At 39.2% G+C, this 18,901-nt stretch overlaps 1 protein-coding gene across 4 annotated transcripts in view; it reads right to left on the reverse strand.

The window, feature by feature from the left end:
• The window catches only part of PKIB (cAMP-dependent protein kinase inhibitor beta), a 122,761-nt gene that overhangs the window by 93,602 nt on the left and 10,258 nt on the right, over positions 1–18,901 (reverse strand). For 3 of the 4 annotated variants that reach the window (XM_070377108.1, XM_070377107.1, XM_070377106.1), the window contains exon 2: positions 1,469–1,567. The exons of the other annotated variant lie outside the window; for it this stretch is intronic. The gene's annotated coding sequence lies outside the window, so the exon portion shown is untranslated. The remainder of the gene's footprint in view (positions 1–1,468; positions 1,568–18,901) is intronic. 4 annotated transcript variants of the gene reach the window in all.

Below are 18,901 nucleotides of genomic sequence, written 5' to 3' on the forward strand. Positions count from 1 at the left end.
GAAAGTGAAAAGTCAAAGTGAAGTTGCTTAGTCGTGTCCGACTCTTAGCAATCCTGTGGACTGCACCCCACCAGGCTCCTCTGTCCGTGGGATTTTCCAGGCAAGAGTACTGGAGTGGGGTGCCATTGCCTTCTCCAAGGATTACATGAGATTATGTTTATAAGCCTCTACCCACTTGACCCACAATGAAGACTCAATTATTTTACGTTAGTTTCAATTTTCCTTAAATACAAAATGAATGTATATAAATGTATTTGCTGTTTTATCTTAGTATAGAGATTCCAGTCGTTTATGTAGAAATATAAATGCTTTCTGATAAAAATTTTTGTCATATTAGTTCTACCTTTTATTAACAGTAGATTTCAATTTCCACTGACACAGACTTGAAAAGTTGACATAAAAGTACTAAAAATGCTCAGATGACACAAGAAAATGAATCCACTGCCATTGTTTAAATGAAATCACAGCAGGTTAATAGGAAAGTTGCATTGCTTTTTAGAAACCCAGGCAATGAGCCCAAAGCAAATGTAACATCTTCCATTTTCCTGTTCCCTTGGAGCTCTGTTCTCATGGAATCCAAGAGTGGGAGGAGGCTTCCTGCAGTCTGAGACTTACTCCATGGTCTCTGGTCTGCCATCTTCACTGAAGCAGGGGAGCAAATTTCTAACTCCCAGTGGGAAAACACAGCACTGAGATGAGAGAGGCCATCAGCAGCACACAGAAAACGGTTTCTCAAAAAGTATTTGAGATTTATGTGTACCAGTTAATGTCATCGAAACTATTTCCTTCTATGTACTGATTATAAAGCTATTGCTATGGTCTCTAGGGAGATCAGTATTTGAAGAGTGGTAAATTTATAGGCTTCACAGGTGGCGCCGTGGTAAAGAATCTGCCTGCCAATGCAGGAGACGCAAGAGATGGGGGTTTGATCTCTGGGTCCTGGGTCTGGAAGGCCTTCTGGAGTAGAAAATGGCAACCCACTTCAATATTCTTGCCTGGAAAATTCCATGGAAAGAGGAACCTGGAGGGTTACAGTCCATGGGGTTGCAAAGAGTTGGATATGACTGAGCACACACACAAGTTTATAGGTAATATTATACATTTTCCTTCTGTTCTAAAGGATACAAATTTAAAACTTTATTTTGGTGGGCTAGCTGCCTCTGTTAGGTACAGTTTAAATAAACACAGCTAAGAATGTAAATATCACACCAAGCTTAGTCTGTGTACTAATCGCTGGTCCCTGGCAGACACTGGATGGAAATGTGTAGCTCAAGTTCTCCACATGCATGCTATTAATTTGACATTAACAACAGATTCTATCAAGCTTCCATTTAACCATATTGATTTGTTTTCTAAAATATAGACCTCCCACTTTACTTTTCCTTTGCTTTCCTCTGGATCTATAGCAACAAAGACATTTTCAGGGACACCCTCAATAGCAGGATTGATGGATCAAAAGCATACCCACCTCTATCTTTTCTGCCCCCTGTGTAGTCTCAATAACTTGATGGTTTCCAGCTCCCCCCAGATTTCTCTTGATTGAGTGCCTTTTCAGTATACCATGACCCTTGAAGGAAACAAAGGGGAAAAAAAGATGTATTAAGATAAACATCCTTTGTTTCTTGTCTGTTTTGGAAAAGAACAAATAGTTCCTTGGGCAATAACATCTAATTTACTGACAAAATGACACACAATTTAAAAAATAACGTTCATTGCTGTTTTTTCATTCCTCATCCTGACTTCTTTTATTCGTTTCTGACTTATAATAAGAGCAGGATAAATTCCCTTGAGTAAGCAGCTCAGCACTCTCTTATTATTTTGTTCCCTATTTAAAAATTTTTTTTGTCATTATTATTTTGTCACCTATTCAAACCCCCCAGTTGTATTTGGATCAACTTTTTTTTGTGTTTTACCCCAAGACCATGTAATGTGAGCAGTCAGAGACATACCTACTAAATAGTAAAATCAACAATAGAGCAAAATACATTGCTTTCTTCAGCTTTTCAACTTTCCACTGAAATGAGTTTCACCAGCTGAGTGCCAGCCTTTCTCAGATGTGTGACTTTAAAAGCCATACCTCCCTGCAGTCATCTTCGAATTTCAATGCCAAGGAGCAAGGACATTGTTTTCCTCAATTACATAACACAGTGATTGGCATTCTGGAAGAGAAGATCCACCCAATAAAACCTGGCCCACACATAATGCCTCAGCATCAAAGGGTAACTTGAAATTTTGCTATGAATGGGCATCTGATACACTTGCACAGCTTCCTTGTTCCTATCCTTTTAGGTCTTTCTATATCAAAAGCCCCTGTTTAAAAACTAATAATGTAGAAAACAACTGAGTTATTTTCATTTCCATGGACATTTCTGACAGAGGTGGCCACTGCCAATCGCTGAGTAAACCAGGCTCCCTTTCACTCAGGCGGTCTACATACTTGAGCAGACACATGCCAAGTGCTTAGCTGTCCCAGATGACAGAGCCAAGTTTCATGTTATGGAGATCGTCTGTTCCTTCTTCTATAAAGCATGGAGCCAGAAACATCAATATGCCTATGCTTGTATGTGCTAACTTTACTAAGATCATTCAGAGTAGGAGCGTCCAGTACTGCTTGCTGTTTTCTTTCCTCATAAGCCACCAAATTGTCTACTCCAGGTTCATAATTGTCCTCAAACTCACTCTTCCTTTCAATTCCATTCCCACAGGCACCATCTAATTCCACTCTCCTCACCCACACCTGCCTCCACCTCAACGATTCTTACAGACATTACGTCTCTCACTAGTCTTCCCAGTTTGAGAAATGCTCCTCCCAGTCCATATTCCACAGACCACTCACACTGGGACAGTAACTGAATTTGTAATTTGTGTAAAACCTAGGAATTCTACATGGTAGTAATATTTTACCATGATGCTCAAATACAGTCTTTTTTTCCAAATACCAACAGCATCATGCTAGCCATCTTTCAAGTTCATTTGCAAATAATTTCATTACTTTTCTCTTGCCTTTGCTTCCCACATTTCCTCATAGCTTACAAGTAAGTCAGTAAAAGAAAATCCTCAAGGCTTGTAACATCGAGGCAGAAATGCTCGTCAGTTCTAGCTCCAGCTCACCCCTGCATCAGATGCTGACTTTGAAGACTCATCTTTTTCCACAGGTAAATGACAGAGCCTTGTTTACCGAATGGGGATGAAAATATTTACCCTGCTTATCTCTCCAGGCTGTTCTGGGAATCAAGAAAGATCACAGACGATGAAACACAAATACACAGTGTTATTTTATTACCCTCCCTGAAGTCCTGCGTAAGTAAAATATGTGTTTCTTATGTTTAACACCCGATTTGGTTTGGGATCCTAAAAAGGTAGCTGTGATCACACTCCCAAGTCTTACAGCTTCTTTTCGGGACTATGATGTTCTGAAGCGTTTTGTTTTGGCTTCCAAAGGAAAAACAAAACACCAAAGGAATCATATTCTAATATATTTGCCTTCCGAAGACATACTGCAATTGAAAAGGGAAAGAAAAGGAACTCAAAACTATGAGAAATCTTAATTGGCTGAAACTGCCATTTAATAAACCCAACTGTCATTTGTGCCACAAATGTTAATACAATCTCTAAAATCCAGCTAAATCCTCCAGATATTACTGGACACTTTGCAACAAGAAATACCATCCCACTCCCCATCACTGCATTGTAGGTTTTTACTTGGAGAATGGAGAATGTGTACAATAGGATGTTTGTTCTGCTTCTAAAGAGGAAATAAAAATATCAACCTAAATATCACTTCATGTATAAGCAGTACTGTGGCCTCCATTTAGGGAGGTTTTACTTTAGACTTAAAAAAAAAAAAGGAACATATTTGAACTCATGCATCTAAACAAACCAACAAAAGTGTAGATATTAAATGCAGAAAGAACAGAACAGAATGATAGGAATAAAGTCCATGGCTGTGTTTTCTTAAAAACCAATGAGACGAATGTGAATCAGAGTTCACAAAGTTTAAATTTTTCTTTAAACTGCACATGTATAATCAAGTAAAGAAACACAACCTTCAATAACTACTTTATTATATAATTATTTTATTTGAAAACTATTGTCCCATATTAAGAAGGTAAGTTTGTTCACTCATTCACCCAGATATTCAAAACCCAGTATTTACTGATTAGACTTTCTAAGTGCATGCATGCTAAGTCACTTCAGTAATGTCCAACTTTTTGCAACCCTATGGACTGTAGCCCACCATCCTCTGTCCATGGGATTCTTCAGGCAAGAATACTCGAGTGGGTTGCCATTTCCTTCTCCAGGGGATTCTTCCTGAACCAGTGATCAAACCCATGTCTCTGGGGTCTCCGGCACGGGCAGGTGGGTTCTCTACCACTAGACCTACCTGGAAAGCCCAGACTTTGTACAAGTTGTGATAAAATGTGCTGGTTTGAATGCCTTGGCCACATAGCTGCTGCTGCTGCTAATGCTGCTGCTAAATCGAGTCAGTCGTGTCCGACTTTGTGCAACCCCATGGACTGAAGCCTACCAGGCTCCGCCTTCCCTGGGATTCTCCAGGCAAGAATACTGGAGTGGGTTGCCATTTCCTTCTCCAATGCATGAAAGTAAAAAGTGAAAGTGAAGTTGCTCAGTCATGTCCGACTCTTAGCGAACCCATGGACTGCAGCCTACCAGGCTCCTCCTCCATGGGAGTTTCCAGGCAAGAGTACTGGAGTGGGGTGCCATTGCCTTCTCTGTGGCTACATAGAGCTAGCAACAAATAGCAAAAAAAATTGTACAAATAGGCCATATTAAAAACTTCCTGGTCCTTCTGCCCAGAATGCAGGTCATACCCCTGTGTTCTCACGAGTAGGCTCTAAGCTTCCTTAAAAGCCAACTCAAAGGTTGCTGCTTTGGTAAAGCTCTTTGGAACTGCTCAAGTTTCTTATGAGTCATCACCCCTGCCCCTAAATCACTTTGTTCATAACTCTCTGATGCACTTATCATGGTCGACTTCTCATGATGGCTCTGTGCATGTCTGTCTCTCTTAGCAGCCTGTGAACATCTTGAATGGCAATGTTTTATTCATCCATCTACAGCACTTAGTATTTTATCTCTAGCATTTTCAGATATGCCATATCATGGTCCTTTTACCTTTTTTAAGAGCTGAAATACACTTACATTTGCTAAGTCACTTCAGTCGAGTTTGACTTTTTACGACCCTGTGGACTGTAGCCTGTCAGGCTCCTCTGTCCATGGGACTCTCCAGCCAAGAAAACTGCAGTGGGTTGCCATGCCCTTCTCCAGGGGATGCTTCCCACCCAGGGATCAAAACCTCATCTCTTATGTCTCTTACATTGGCAGGTGGGTTCTGAACCACTAGCACCACCTGGTAAGCCCATTTATAAAAGGGATCACAACTAAATTAGCACTACAGTATTCTCTTCAAATTTCTTTACATATTTTTAAGTTTCCCTCTTTTAACCCTTAGACTAGTATCTTCTATTTTTTTCTACTGTATATGCTTGATTTCTACAACTGCAATAGTTTTTAAACTACCCTACTAACCAGATCCTTGGCAACTGCTACATTTTCAAAATTTTTAATAGCTATTGTATGTACATAAAATCACAAATAACCTGTTTTATCCATTCTGTCATTCATCAAATACTGTTATCTACCATGTGGTAAATCTTCCCTCGTAGCTCAGTCAATAAAGAATCTGCCTGCAATGCAGGAGACCTGGGTTCAATCCCTGGGTCGGGAGGATCTGCTGGAGAAGGAAATGGCAACCCACGCCAGTATTCTTGTCTGGAGAATCCCATGGACAGAGGAGCCTGGCGGGCTATAGTCCATGAGGTCTCAAGACCTGGACATTATTTAGCAACTAAACCATGTGGTAGATGCCACAGAGAAAACAAAGACCCTGTTTCAGGGGACTCAGGGTTACAGCGACAGCAGCTGATAAGAAATATACACAAATGACCAAAATCAAAAATTTACCTAATTTCTGTAAATCTATCTAATCTATCTAAAATCTATCTAATCTATCTCTAATCTATCTAAAATATTTAATTCAAAAATTTTTGACTGAAGCCTCAGTAGCTAAAGAATGAATTAAGAGAAACTGATGAAAATGACTAAGAATCAGAAATACATTCATGTTTCAGATTCAATTAGTACAGTTAAACATCCTGTTTCCTAAGGTTCAAATCAATATCACAACCATAGGCAAAGTAAAATCAGGTTTTCTAATTAAAAATATAATACCTATACTGTAATATTGTTTTTACATAACAATTTGGCAAAGTTGAACAAGAATCTTTAAAATGCTGAGCAACTTTGGCCCCACAATCCCACTATCAAACCGCCTTGACCCTTCAGGTCTCTAGGATGACCCTCGTTTTGTTTGTGTTGCTGCTAGGAGAGGAGAAAAAAAGATTTCAACATTTCATAAATACCTGTTCTGTGTCATGAGTCTTGCTAGACACTTTGCATTTATTCCACTTTATCATCACAATTAACCTTTTTTTCCAAAAAAGAAAAACAGACTTTTTTTGAAGATGGTGATACCTCTCTAACGTCACACAGCTAATAAATCACAGAGACAGGGTTCATATTCAGCTCTGTCTGACTAGAAAGCCTGTAACTGATCTGCTATGCATCATTGCTGAAAATATACCTGGACTGTTGACCTAGCTTTTACATACAACTTTCCCCCTGTATTATTTTTCTCATGACTAAAAGGCAGTTCCTTGATGCTTCTTATCGCAAACCTCTAAGAAATATGACTTTTTTGGAGAAACCGTCACTTATTCATTTCCTCTATTTTTTAACCATTTCCTCTTCCTTCACATTTCACATATCAACTAAAATATATCTCATATTTCATCCTGAAGAGAAACAACCTCAGTGCAAAATGCCTACTGAATTTATTTTGTATATCCACTGATTTTGAATGGATATAAAAAAGTTTGATTTAAAAGGCTTCTGACTATGGACTATATAGGCTCAAACAGTAAATTAAACAAATTTAATTATGTAAAAGATTCCATAGTTTTCACTATTTTGCATTCTCTCATTATATCATTATAACCTAAAAACAGTTTGTTGTGAATATTGCTTCATGCTGCCCTCATGAAATAATACAGAGCTCAAAATATAGCATTATGATCGAGAAGCATTACGACTCTGAAGACAGACTTTCTGATTATGAGTCTTTTGTGTGCATATTTATCCTGGTTATTTGACCTTTCTGGGCAGGCCTAGACTTCTCCGCGTGTAAAACATCCATAATAATACTACCTCTCGCATACAGTTGTTGGGAAAGTTAAATGACATGCTTAATTTATATATAGGGGCTTTCCAGGTGGTGCTAGTGGCAAAGAACCCGCCTGACAACGCAGGAAACCTAAGGGACATGGGTTCAATCCCTGGGTCAGGAGGATCCCCTGGAGAAGATTACCAAGACTACCCACTCCAGTATTCTTGCCTGGAGAATCCCACGGACAGAGGAGCCTGGCAGGCTACAGTCCATGGGGTCACAAAGAGTTGGACACGACTGAAGTGACTTAACACTCATAGCACACGATCTATATGGATCAGTACCTGGCATATACTGGGCTGAATATGCTTTAGATTCATTAACACTCTTACATAACAAAGATAAATAGAATGCTTCTGTGAATGATACACATGATAAAAAGTAAAAAGTTCACTTTTACATGTTAAGTAGCTTTAAAAAGAAGGCATCTTAGAAAACATTTTAAACTTTCTATCACTATTTATATACCACCTCAGTTGTACCCTAATTGAATGGCTTAGACACATTAGTGCACGGACATGTGTGCAAAACAAAAATCTGTGTGCACTTCTTGAGAGGAATTTTTAAGTTTTTAAGTACATTTTTCAAAAAGAATATAGGTCCCTTAAAGAGTACAGACTCTAATGCCAACAAACAAATCTCCTCCTCTGTACCCAAAGCCCTGCTTCCTAAAACCGTTACAGGCAAACAGTTACAGCACAAGGCCAGAAATACTGAATGAAAAAACAGGAAGAGAGAGGGAGATAAGAAAGGTTTACATCACTTCTCTCTAGCTGGTCAGTGTTAATTATTTCTCATGCCTCTACGTCACACTTTAGCCTTCCATGTAACTGTGTATTATTCCAATACACTGAAAGAGCTCAATTTTTGGCCTTTAATATATGTTTCTGGATCTTCAGGAAAAGGTTTACTCAATACAGGCAATTTTAAGTCCTAAAATCAGAACTTCTCCTTCTTACAAGAATTAATTAGTTTCAGCTATCAACTCTCCTGAAGAGTCATTTATAGACAGTGTTAAATACTAAAAAATAAAGTCATATGTGGTCCTGGTGAAGTATCTTCTGACTTTTCTATACAAAGAGAAAATTCAAAGCAGTATCTCAAATAACAGTAGCAAGTCCTTGCGTTGATACTGAAACAAATACTTCGCCATGCAGGCCCACTTGACTACACAGGAGTTAGCTTGCTGGTTTTTCTCAAATGTAAATATTTGCTTTGGCTAAATAACGTTAATAGGGCAAGTTACATATTACATGAGGCATTAAAAAAAAAAAATTACTTGCCATTGACCCAGAAAACAGACACTGCAACAAAGTCTGAAGGAGAAAGAAACTGGAATGAATGTATCTGAAAGAGAACTCTGGCTGTCACAGCTACCTGCCTTGCTCCAAGTTCATGTTTAATTAAACTTACATCAATAATTCCATAAACTGTTTGCATGTTCATACAACATGAGTTATCATCTTTGATTCTAAGGTCAAATACTTACTGCTAACAACCCTTGCGCCTCTGAGGGAGGCTTGGCCCCCTGCCAGACTGTACTGCTTTTTCCATGGGGACAGGCCCGCCTCTACTGTACTACTCCGTGGGGGATGAGACAACAGCAGCAGCCCCCTGGTTGCTCAGCAACAACCCCTTATGACTGCTCCTCTTGGACTGCTAGGCAACAGGGCTGAGTCTGACCCAGCTACTCCCAGCAGCACGCCGCCTCTCCAGAGGGCTGGGTTAGCAGGAGGCTAGGGGCCCTAAGTGACTAGTTATATAATCTAAACGCATTTCTCTTGGTGCTCCCCAACTAAATAAAAATCAGAGCAGAGTTAGCTCCTACCCTGAAGGGTACCCTTGAATGTATCCTTAATTTAAACTCTATCCTTGAATCTTTAGAGAAGCTGACAGAAAACTAATGCATTAGAGCCCAAATCTGTGGCCAAAAAAAGCCTGTGGAAAAAAAGAAAAAAAACCACACACATAAAGGAGGCCATTTCTCTTAAAATCACGTTCAAAAATATGACTTTCAAACCTTTTACAAATTTCAAAAGATTTTACGATTTGCATGTTTTCTGTTAACAGCCCCCCCCAAAATGGAGAAAACATATACTTTTACAGTAAGTTTATTCCTAAAATAGCTTAACACATAGCTCCAAGGATAGCAATTTCTAGGAAAGATCTTCATTCGTATCTACAGTTTAACCCACATTTATGTCTTCTTAGTTCTAAGCTTTTAACAAATCTAAACTAGACATTTTTCCATCTGTATCTGACCTACCTCTTAGGACAAAGGCAATGACTCAACCAACTGAAAATCCTGCCCACACATGGAAACATGAGTCTAGCCTCGCTCCTATCTCCTCTACTGTCATTTAGAGCTCTGTTGTGGAAAAAGAGGTGTGTGCTCCAAGAGACATGGACTCACAGTCAGTGTTTGTTACTGCTCAGTCATTAAGTCCTGTGCGAGTGACTCTTTGTGATCCTGTGAACTGCAGCACGTTTGGCTTCCCTGTCCTTCACTATCTCCTGGAGTTTGCTCAAATTCATGTCCATTGAGTCCGTGATGCCATCTAACCATCTCATCCTCTGTCGTCCCCTTCTCCTTTTGCCTTCAATCTTTCCCAGCATCAGGGTCTTTTCCAATGAGTTGGCTCTTTACATCAGGTGGCCAAAGTATTGGAGCTTCAGCTTCAACATAAGTCTTTCCAATAAATATTCAAGGTTGATTTCCTTTAAGACTGATTAGTTTGATCTTCTTGCAGTCCAATGGACTCTTAAGAGTCTTCCCCAGCACCACAATTTGAAAGCATCAATTCTTTGGTGTTCAGCCTTCTTTATGATCCAACTCTGAAATCTGTACATGACTACTGGAAAAACCATAGCTCTGACTAGCAGACCTTTGTTGGCAAAGTGGTGTCTCTGCTTTTTACACCCTGTCTAGTGTGCCAGTAGTAAAGAACTCACCTGCCAATGCAGGAGATGGAAGAGACACAGGTTCAATCCCTGGGTTGGGAAGATCCCCTGGAGAAGGGCATGGCAAACCACTCCAGTATCCTTGCATGGAGAATCCCATGGACAGAGGAGCCTGGGAGGCTACGAGTCCATAGCATCACAAAGAGTCAGACACTACTGAAGTGACTTAGCATGCATTCAACTTTGTCACAGCTTTCCTTTCAAGGAGCAAGTGTCTTTTAATTTCATGGCTGCAGTTACCGTCTGCAGTGATTCTGGATCCCCAGAAAAGAAAATCTGTCACTGCTTCCACTTTTTCTCCTTCTATTTGCCATGAAGCGATGGGTCCGGATCCCATGATCCTAGTTTTTTGAATATTGAGCTTCAAGCCAGTTTTTTCACTCTCCTGTTTCACTCTCATCAAGAGGTTCTTTAGCTCATCTTCACTTTCTGCCACTAAAGTGGTATCATCTGTATATCAGAGGTTGTTGATATTTCTCCTAGTAATCTTGATTCCAGCTTGTGATTCATCCAGCCCAGCATTTCACAAGATGTACTCTGCATATAAGTTAAATAAGCAGGGTGACATTATACAACCTTGACATTCTCCTTTCCCAATTTGAAACCATTGGTTGTTCCACGTCCGGTTCTAACCATTGTTTCTTGACCTGCACACAGATTTCTCAGGAGGCAGGTAAGGTGGTCTGGTATTCCCATGTCTTTAAGAATTGTCCAGTTTGTTGTGATCCACACAGCCAAAGGGTTTAGCATTAAGTCAGTGAAGCAGAAATAGGTGTTTTTCTGGAATTCCCTTGCTTTCTATATGATCCAACAAATGTTGGCAATTTGATCTCTAGTTCCTCTGCCTTTTCTAAACCCAGCTTGTACATCTGGAAGCTCTCATTTCATATACTGCTACCCTAGCTTGAATGATTTTATCATAACCTTGCTAGCATGTGAAATGAGTGTGACCATATGGTAGTTTGAACATTCTTTGGCATTGACCTTCTTTGGGATTGGAATGAAAACTGACCTTTTCCAGTCCTGTGGCCACTGCTCAGTTTTCCAAATTTGCTGGCATATTGAGTGCAGCACTTTCACAGCATCATCTTTTAGGATTTTAAATAGCTCGGCTGGAATTCTATCACCTCCACTAGCTTTGTTCGTAGTGATGCTTCCTAAGGCCCACTTGACCTCACACTCCAGGATGTCTGGTTTTAGGTGAAAGACTGCACTATTGTGGTTATCTGGGTCATTAAGATCATTTTTATATAGTTCTTCTGTGTATTCTTGGCACCTCTTCTTAATCTCTTCTGCTGCTGTTAAGTGAGTACCATTTCTGTCCTTTATCATGTGCATCCTTGCATGAAATGTTCCCTTGATAGCTCCAATTTTCTTGAAGAGATCTCTAGTCTTTCCCATTCTCTTGTTTTCCTCTATTTCTTTGCATTGTTCACTTGAGAAGGCTTTCTATATCTCCTTATTATTCTCTGGAATTCTGCATTCAGTTGGGTATGTCTTTCCTTCTTCCTTGCCTTTTACTTCTCTTTTCTCAGCTATTTGTAAAGCCTCCTCAGACACTCACTTTGCCTTGGTGCATTTCTTTTTCTTTGGGAAAATACAATTATACTGCTCCACTTATTCAAAACCTTCAGTCAAGTCCAGGCAATTTATCATGAATGCACTTGTGAATATACTTCCTTTTGAACTTCCAGCCATATCTGCAACTTCCAGTATATTGATTTAATTATAGTTCCCTAAATACATCACACATTTTAAGCCTCCTTCTTCCTAGGACACATTCCTCTTTGCCTGGCAAACTAGTGTTTTTCTTCCAATATCTTGAAATACCATCACCTCCTCTGAGAAACTGTCCCTGGCTTTAGAATTTCTTATAGTTGTCTCTGAGCATCTTCTCCTTGAGTCACACTGTTGCAGTGGCATTAGGCACACTGTTTCACAATAATTTACTTACTTAACATCAATCCCGTGTTCTTCGATAGCAAAGACCTTGTTCTGTTCAACTTGGTCTCCTTGGTGCCTGGGATATTCTTTAGCATTAAGGAGCTGTTTATACTACAGCTTTATTAGTAATTAGAGGATAAAACTCCTAGGTAAAATTGTAAAATACATGTGGATTGGGCATTTTTAACCTCTTAATTAACCAGGGATGAGTAATAAAAAATTTTGCCACAAAACAAAAACTTAGTCTCCTGACTTCTGAGTTGGTCCTCTAAATTACGATGAGTCGTTAAGGGCAAATAAGCAGATACTTCTGAAATGATCCAATCCATCCAGTAACATAGCTAAAATAATCAGATTTCCTGTGCCCCTTTTATTAAAATCATAATAACATGAAATTTAAGAGAGATATGTGGTCAGGTAACCAAAATCACCAAAAGGTGGTCTAGAGCTGGTCTCAGGGAGATAATTTCCTATTTAGATCAGCAACTCTTAAAGCAGTTTCTGCAGAAATCTCGGTGCAAGTAAAGTAGGAAAGAGAGTAGAGTAGTATCGGTCGCTCAGTTGTATCCGACTCCCTGCGACCCCATGGACTGTAGACCACCAGGCTCCTCAGTCCATGGGGATTCTCCAGGCAAGAATACTGGAGTGGGTTGCCACTTCCTTCTCCAAAACAGAGTAGAAAAGAAATAAAATTAGAGCTAAGTAAAAAGGCAAGAAAAAGCTATCCTAATTTTAAAACCTCCTAAATAATACTTCACAAAACAGCATTTAGTCAACATCTGTTTCCTGCAAAGCACTAATAAAAAAAAAAGGAACATGAGCAAACACAAAAACGAGCCCACAAGTGCAGCAGCCAAATGCAGCATTATGAAGCCACTCAACCTCTTACCTCACCACTCCAGAAGCTAAAGATGTAATTCTCCATTTTCAAATATAACAATGCTTTTCCTACGTTTTAAAGTTCACACATATGTTTACACAAGATACTACTAAATTTTGGATATTAGCAGTAATGTGATTGCCTAAATGAACTCATGCAACACAAATTCTAATTAATGGAAATCTGGATTTTTAGTTTATCTGTGTTAAGCTGAGAGGGAATTCTTAGTCTGTTACAAGCCTGTGGGTTCTAAAGACCTCTAAGTCTGTGTATCCTCAAAACTGCAGAAACTGCACCCTTGGAAATGCCAGAATGTACTCATAACCATATGATAAATTCTGTTTATGAAAGTATTACTTGACAGTATATATTTAAAGCACATTCAGATACTACAACAAAATACATCATAAAGTAGAGTGCACAATGTATATTTAAGATGAATATGAAATGTCAAAGTCTGTACTTTTCTACAGAGCACTTTGAGTTATGCCTATAGATTTTGGGGAATTCTTTGGTGGAAAAGAGTAGGAAGCCTTACTCTTGGGGATTTCCTCCTAGATGCTGAGGAAAAGATTACTTTCATGTAAAAATATATATTATCGCCTTGGCTCTAGCCTACCACGACCACTAAACTCAAAAAGTGCTGCCCTACTTAGACATACCATTACTTTGTTTATTGCAACTTAACCTTTATAACTTTTTTTTTTTTTTAAGAAAAACTATTTCTCTCTCCAATAGTCCTGAATCTATCTGTGGGATAGTTCACAGAACCAATCTAAACTCCTATATATGTAAGACAGTCCTTCAACAAACATAATGGTCACAAGAAATGGAGATGTACTGGATGCCAGGAAATGTGCTGGGTATTTGACAATCATTAATCAAAAAATAAAACTACAGGCAAATCGTGCCATTTCTATGTTACAGAAATGAAGTAGAAGAAAAGGAGGAGAGGTGTGGAGGGGGAAGAGAGGAGGGTGGGAAAGGAAACAGGCTACAAAGCGGCTAGCGACTTTGCTGGAATAAAATGGCTAGTTAGGGGCTGAGCTGAGATCTGACTCCAAAGCTTGTGCTTGTTTTTCTTTCTTGACACATTATGTTATACTATACGTTCACGCCCACCTTCCCAGGTGTTCATTTCTCCTAAAGAAATATCTCCATTTTATGACTATTCCTTCTATCACTTCTGCAATAACAGAACATCCTGATCAATGTGTGTGCACGTGTATTTATTTGTAAGAGTAATCTCCCCAGAAAAATTTGACCACAGTAGAATAGAGTTAGATCACCACTCCTTGCTCTGCTAAAGCTGCTATTAATACAACTTAAAAACATGCTACCTGTGTTGGACAATCACTTGACATTATATCAAACTGGCCATAAACCAAAATTCTTTCATATTGTTTTAACAGATTCTTCTATTAACCATTTCTTCTCTATCTCCCCTATCTTTTTTACAGCAACTTAACCTTTATAACATCTTTTTTTTTTTTTAATTTTGAAGCAAAAATATTTCTGTCTCCAATAGCCCTAAATCTACCTGTGGGATAGCTCACAGGGTCAGTCTAAACTCCTCTATATGTAAGACAGTCCTTCAAACAAACATAATGGTCACAAGTAATAGAGACATACTGGATGCCAGGAAATGTGCTAGGTATTTGACAATCATTCTTTTTAAAAATGTATACAACTCATATATTTACCTAGATACAAACAACCCATCAAACTAATTTTTTACTCATAGAGAACAGCACTGATTATATATATGACTCTCTAATAAAGTGTTAGCCGCTCAGTCATGCCCGGCTCTTTGCAACCCCATAGACTGCAGCCCACCAGGCTCCTCTGTGCATGAGATTTTCCAGGCAAGGATACTGGAGTTGGTTGCCCTTTCCTTCTCCAGGGGATCTTCCCAACCCAGGGCTTGAACCTGGGTCTCCTGCACTGCAGGCAGATTCTTTATCGACTGAGCTACAAGGGCAGCCACAATTAACTAAAAAGTTAAGTTCAAAGTTTTCATCCCAGCATTTTAAAGACTCTTCACTATATCCCCAGTGTACCTCTCCACCCGTATCTTCTTCCACCCTCCAAAGTCCACATAGCTCTGTCTTGTTCTTTTCCGTATTTGTGCCTTTGTTCATGCTGGTCTCTCAATCAGGAATGTTTTGCCCAATCACTGAAGTTCTATCACGCCTTCAAGGACCATCCCAATTACTCCATTGTCTGTAAAGTCTTCCTGAGTAATTTCAAAGTTTATCTGTTTCTTTTTCGAAACACCACAGCACTTTTTGGTTCTTTCATAGCACCTATTACAATCTGCTTCACAGGAAAAGTCTGTATATTATTTTCTCTTACTTCACCCCACCAAACAGATAGAAACGTAAGCTTCTTAAAAAAGATGGCATCTCATTCTGTTTTGCAATATATCATTAAACATAGTAGCTGAATCCAGGAGGGTGCTTTTTTTTAATATATAAATTTATATATTTTAATTGGAAGCTAATTTCTTTACAATATTGTATTGGTTTTGCCATACATCGACATGAATCTGCCACGGGTGTACACGTGTTCCCAATCCTGAACCCTCCTTCCACCTCCCTCCCTGTTCCATACCTCTGGGTCATCCCAGTGCACCAGCCCCAAGCACCCTGTATCATGCATCAAGCCTAGACGGGCGATTCGTTTCATATATGATATTATACATGTTTCACTGCCATTCTCCCAAATCATCCCACCCTCTCCCTCTCCCACAGAGTCCAAAAGACTGTTCTATACATCTGCGTCTCTTTTGCTGTCTCGCATACAGGGTTATTGTTACCATCTTTCTAAATTCTATATATATGCATTAGTATACTGTATTGGTGTTTTTCCTTCTGGCTTACTTCACTCTGTAGAATAGGCTCCAGTTTCATCCACCTCATTAGAACTGATTCAAATGTATTCTTTTTAATGGCTGAGTAATACTCCATTGTGTATATGTACCACAGCTTTCTTATCCATTCATTTGCTGATGGACATCTAAGTTTCTTCCATGTCCTGGCTATTATAAACAGTGCTGCGATGAACATTGGGGTACACGTGTCTCTTTCAATTCTGGTTTCCTCGGTGTGTATGCCCAGCAGTGGGATTGCTGGGTCATAAGGCAGTTCTATTTCCAGTTTTTTAAGGAACCTCCACACTGTTCTGCATAGTGGCTGTACTAGTTTGCATTCCCACCAACAGTGTAAGAGGGTTCCCTTTTCTCCACACCCTCTCCAGCATTTATTGCTTGTAGACTTTTAGATCGCAGCCATTCTGACTGGCGTGAAATGGTACCTCACTGTGGTTTCGATTTGCATTTCTCTGATAATGAGTGATGTTGAGCATCTTTTCATGTGTTTGGTAGCCATCTGTATGTCTCAGGAGGGTGCTTTTAAATAGATATTCATTTATTAGAGTTTAGTTAACTACTCATCTCAGAGATGCATGTACTGAGTTCCGAAATTCATTAAATAAAGAATATCTTAAGAATACTGAGATTATTAAAGAATAACTTAAATAAAGAATATCTATAACCATCCACAGAAAAGAACCTGAATATTGTTGGGGACATATAGCACTAAATTATGGAACCATAGACTCTATAGAATAATACAGATACTTTTTTCACTGTATTGATCTCATGATGGAGAACTGAAATCATATTATTCATACTGGTGTAATCATGTTGATAAAAACTGAAATCTCAAGAGCCTTCTTCAGGGTCACATGACTAATTAAAAGCTGAGTTGGCCTTCCAACAAAGCTTTTTAATTTCTAGCTGAGTTATTTTTCTCTACTATTATTATCTAAATCATGTATCAATACATTTTCATAAATGTCTGCTGCAAAAAAATTAATCTAAGGGAGAAAGATTCTCTTCTTTCTTATAGGATATGATTTATCTTCAAATTATTATTTGTATGGGAAGAATTAAAAATAAAACTCACTAATGATGATTAAAGAGGATTATATTACACAAAATTTCTTTGCACAAATCTTACTTACTTTGCAACTTAACTATGAAGACTATAGTCAAGAATTAGGATATTTAAAAATATCACTGTTCAGTCAAAATAAATGTCATAGAGCCTATACACTAATAATGTTCATGATCTTTACTCACAAGCCCATCCTACAGATTTAATCAGAGCCTGTTTATGCCTCTGTTTTGTTTTAGCCATCTTGTTACCAGTTTAGAGGATAGTAAACATTTTGCTAAACATCCATTTCCCCTTTGAGCCTTTCCTCCTGTAGTCACTGCATGTAATTTGTTGTTTCCAAGAATGAAGTTGAGACCCAGACCTGACAAATCAGAGTTCAAATGCCCTGAGCCACAGGGACTGGCTCAGAAGTGGTGTGGGACACACAGGAGGCAGACAGAAGCCTGCCTTCACAGGCTTATGACATTTTTCCAACTCAGCAAAGGCATAAAGAGTGGGTTCATGATGGAAGTTAGTCCATCTTAGGACTGGTGCCAATGCTACTAGGTAAAGACACTTTTTTCTCTTTGAATTTAAACTTGAGAAATTAGGCCTGAAGCTGTCGATAGCAACTTTTCCACCAAGCAGAGCCTGAGAATGAAGCCAAGTTGAAGAAGACTAGAGCCAAGAAGCAGACGGAAATTGGGTCCTTACAAAATAATCTGAGCTCTAGATCAAGGTGAGACTGAAAGCTGGGTGACATAAATCTGATAAAATTCTCCCATTCTCCTTAAGCCAACTTGAAATGGATTTGCTATTATGAACAACTATAACATTCCTAGCTAATGCACTCTGGTGTTTTGACTTTCTCAACCCACTTTCTCAACCAATAACCTAGACTGAAAAGGTCATACAGAATGATAGTGAAGAGTAAGAGTAAGAGCTATTACATACTTCAGATGAAGTAACGGCTTATAGTTTAAAAGTGAAGATGAAGACTGCTAATATGTAAAAAAGAATACAAGGAATTTCAAAAATGTGGAGTCCCTAAGTCAAGGACTTAAGCATCAGTTCAGTTCAGTTCAGTCGCTCAGTCGTGTCTGACTCTTTGCGACCCCATGAATCGCAGCACGCCAGGCCTTCCTGTCCATCACCAACTTCCGGAGTTCACTCAAACTCATGTCCATTGAGTCGGTGATGCCATCCAGCCATCTCATCCTCTGTCGTTCCCTTCTCCTCCTGCCCCCAATCCCTTCCAGCATCAGAGTCTTTTCCAATGAGTCAACTCTTCGCATCAGGTGGCCAAAGTACTGGAGTTTCAGCTTCAGCATCAGTCCTTCCAATGAACACCCAGAGCTGATCTCCTTTAGAATGGACTGGTTGGATCTCCTTGCAGTCCAAGTGATTCTCAAGAGTCTTCTCTAACACCACAGTTCAAAAGCATCAATTCTTTGGTGCTCAGCTTTCTTCACAGTCCAACTCTCACATCCATACATAACTACAGGAAAAACCATAGCCTTGACTAGACGGATCTTTGTTGGCAAAGTAATGTCTCTGCTTTTGAATATGCTATCTAGGTTGCATAGCATCCTGGAAAACCACTCAGTCCCAGGAAAACCAGAGTGGTGGCCATGCTATTTGGGAGTATAGAGATTCCTGCAATGATCTACATAAACCAGAAGACAGGTAAGTGGTCATTAAGTCACAAAGCACTCAAGGCAGGTGGTGCTGAGGCTTTGACATTGCTGGAGCTGTAGAGGAAAGTGTGGTAAGCACACAGAATTCTCAGGCTCTCCATTGATTTGTGTTAATTGCAAACATGGAATTCACTGAGAAATATCTTACTCTAAGCCAGCAGAGCACGGAGAGTAA

Source organism: Bos mutus, chromosome 9, assembly GCF_027580195.1.
Source record: "Bos mutus isolate GX-2022 chromosome 9, NWIPB_WYAK_1.1, whole genome shotgun sequence".
Lineage (NCBI taxonomy): Eukaryota > Metazoa > Chordata > Mammalia > Artiodactyla > Bovidae > Bos > Bos mutus.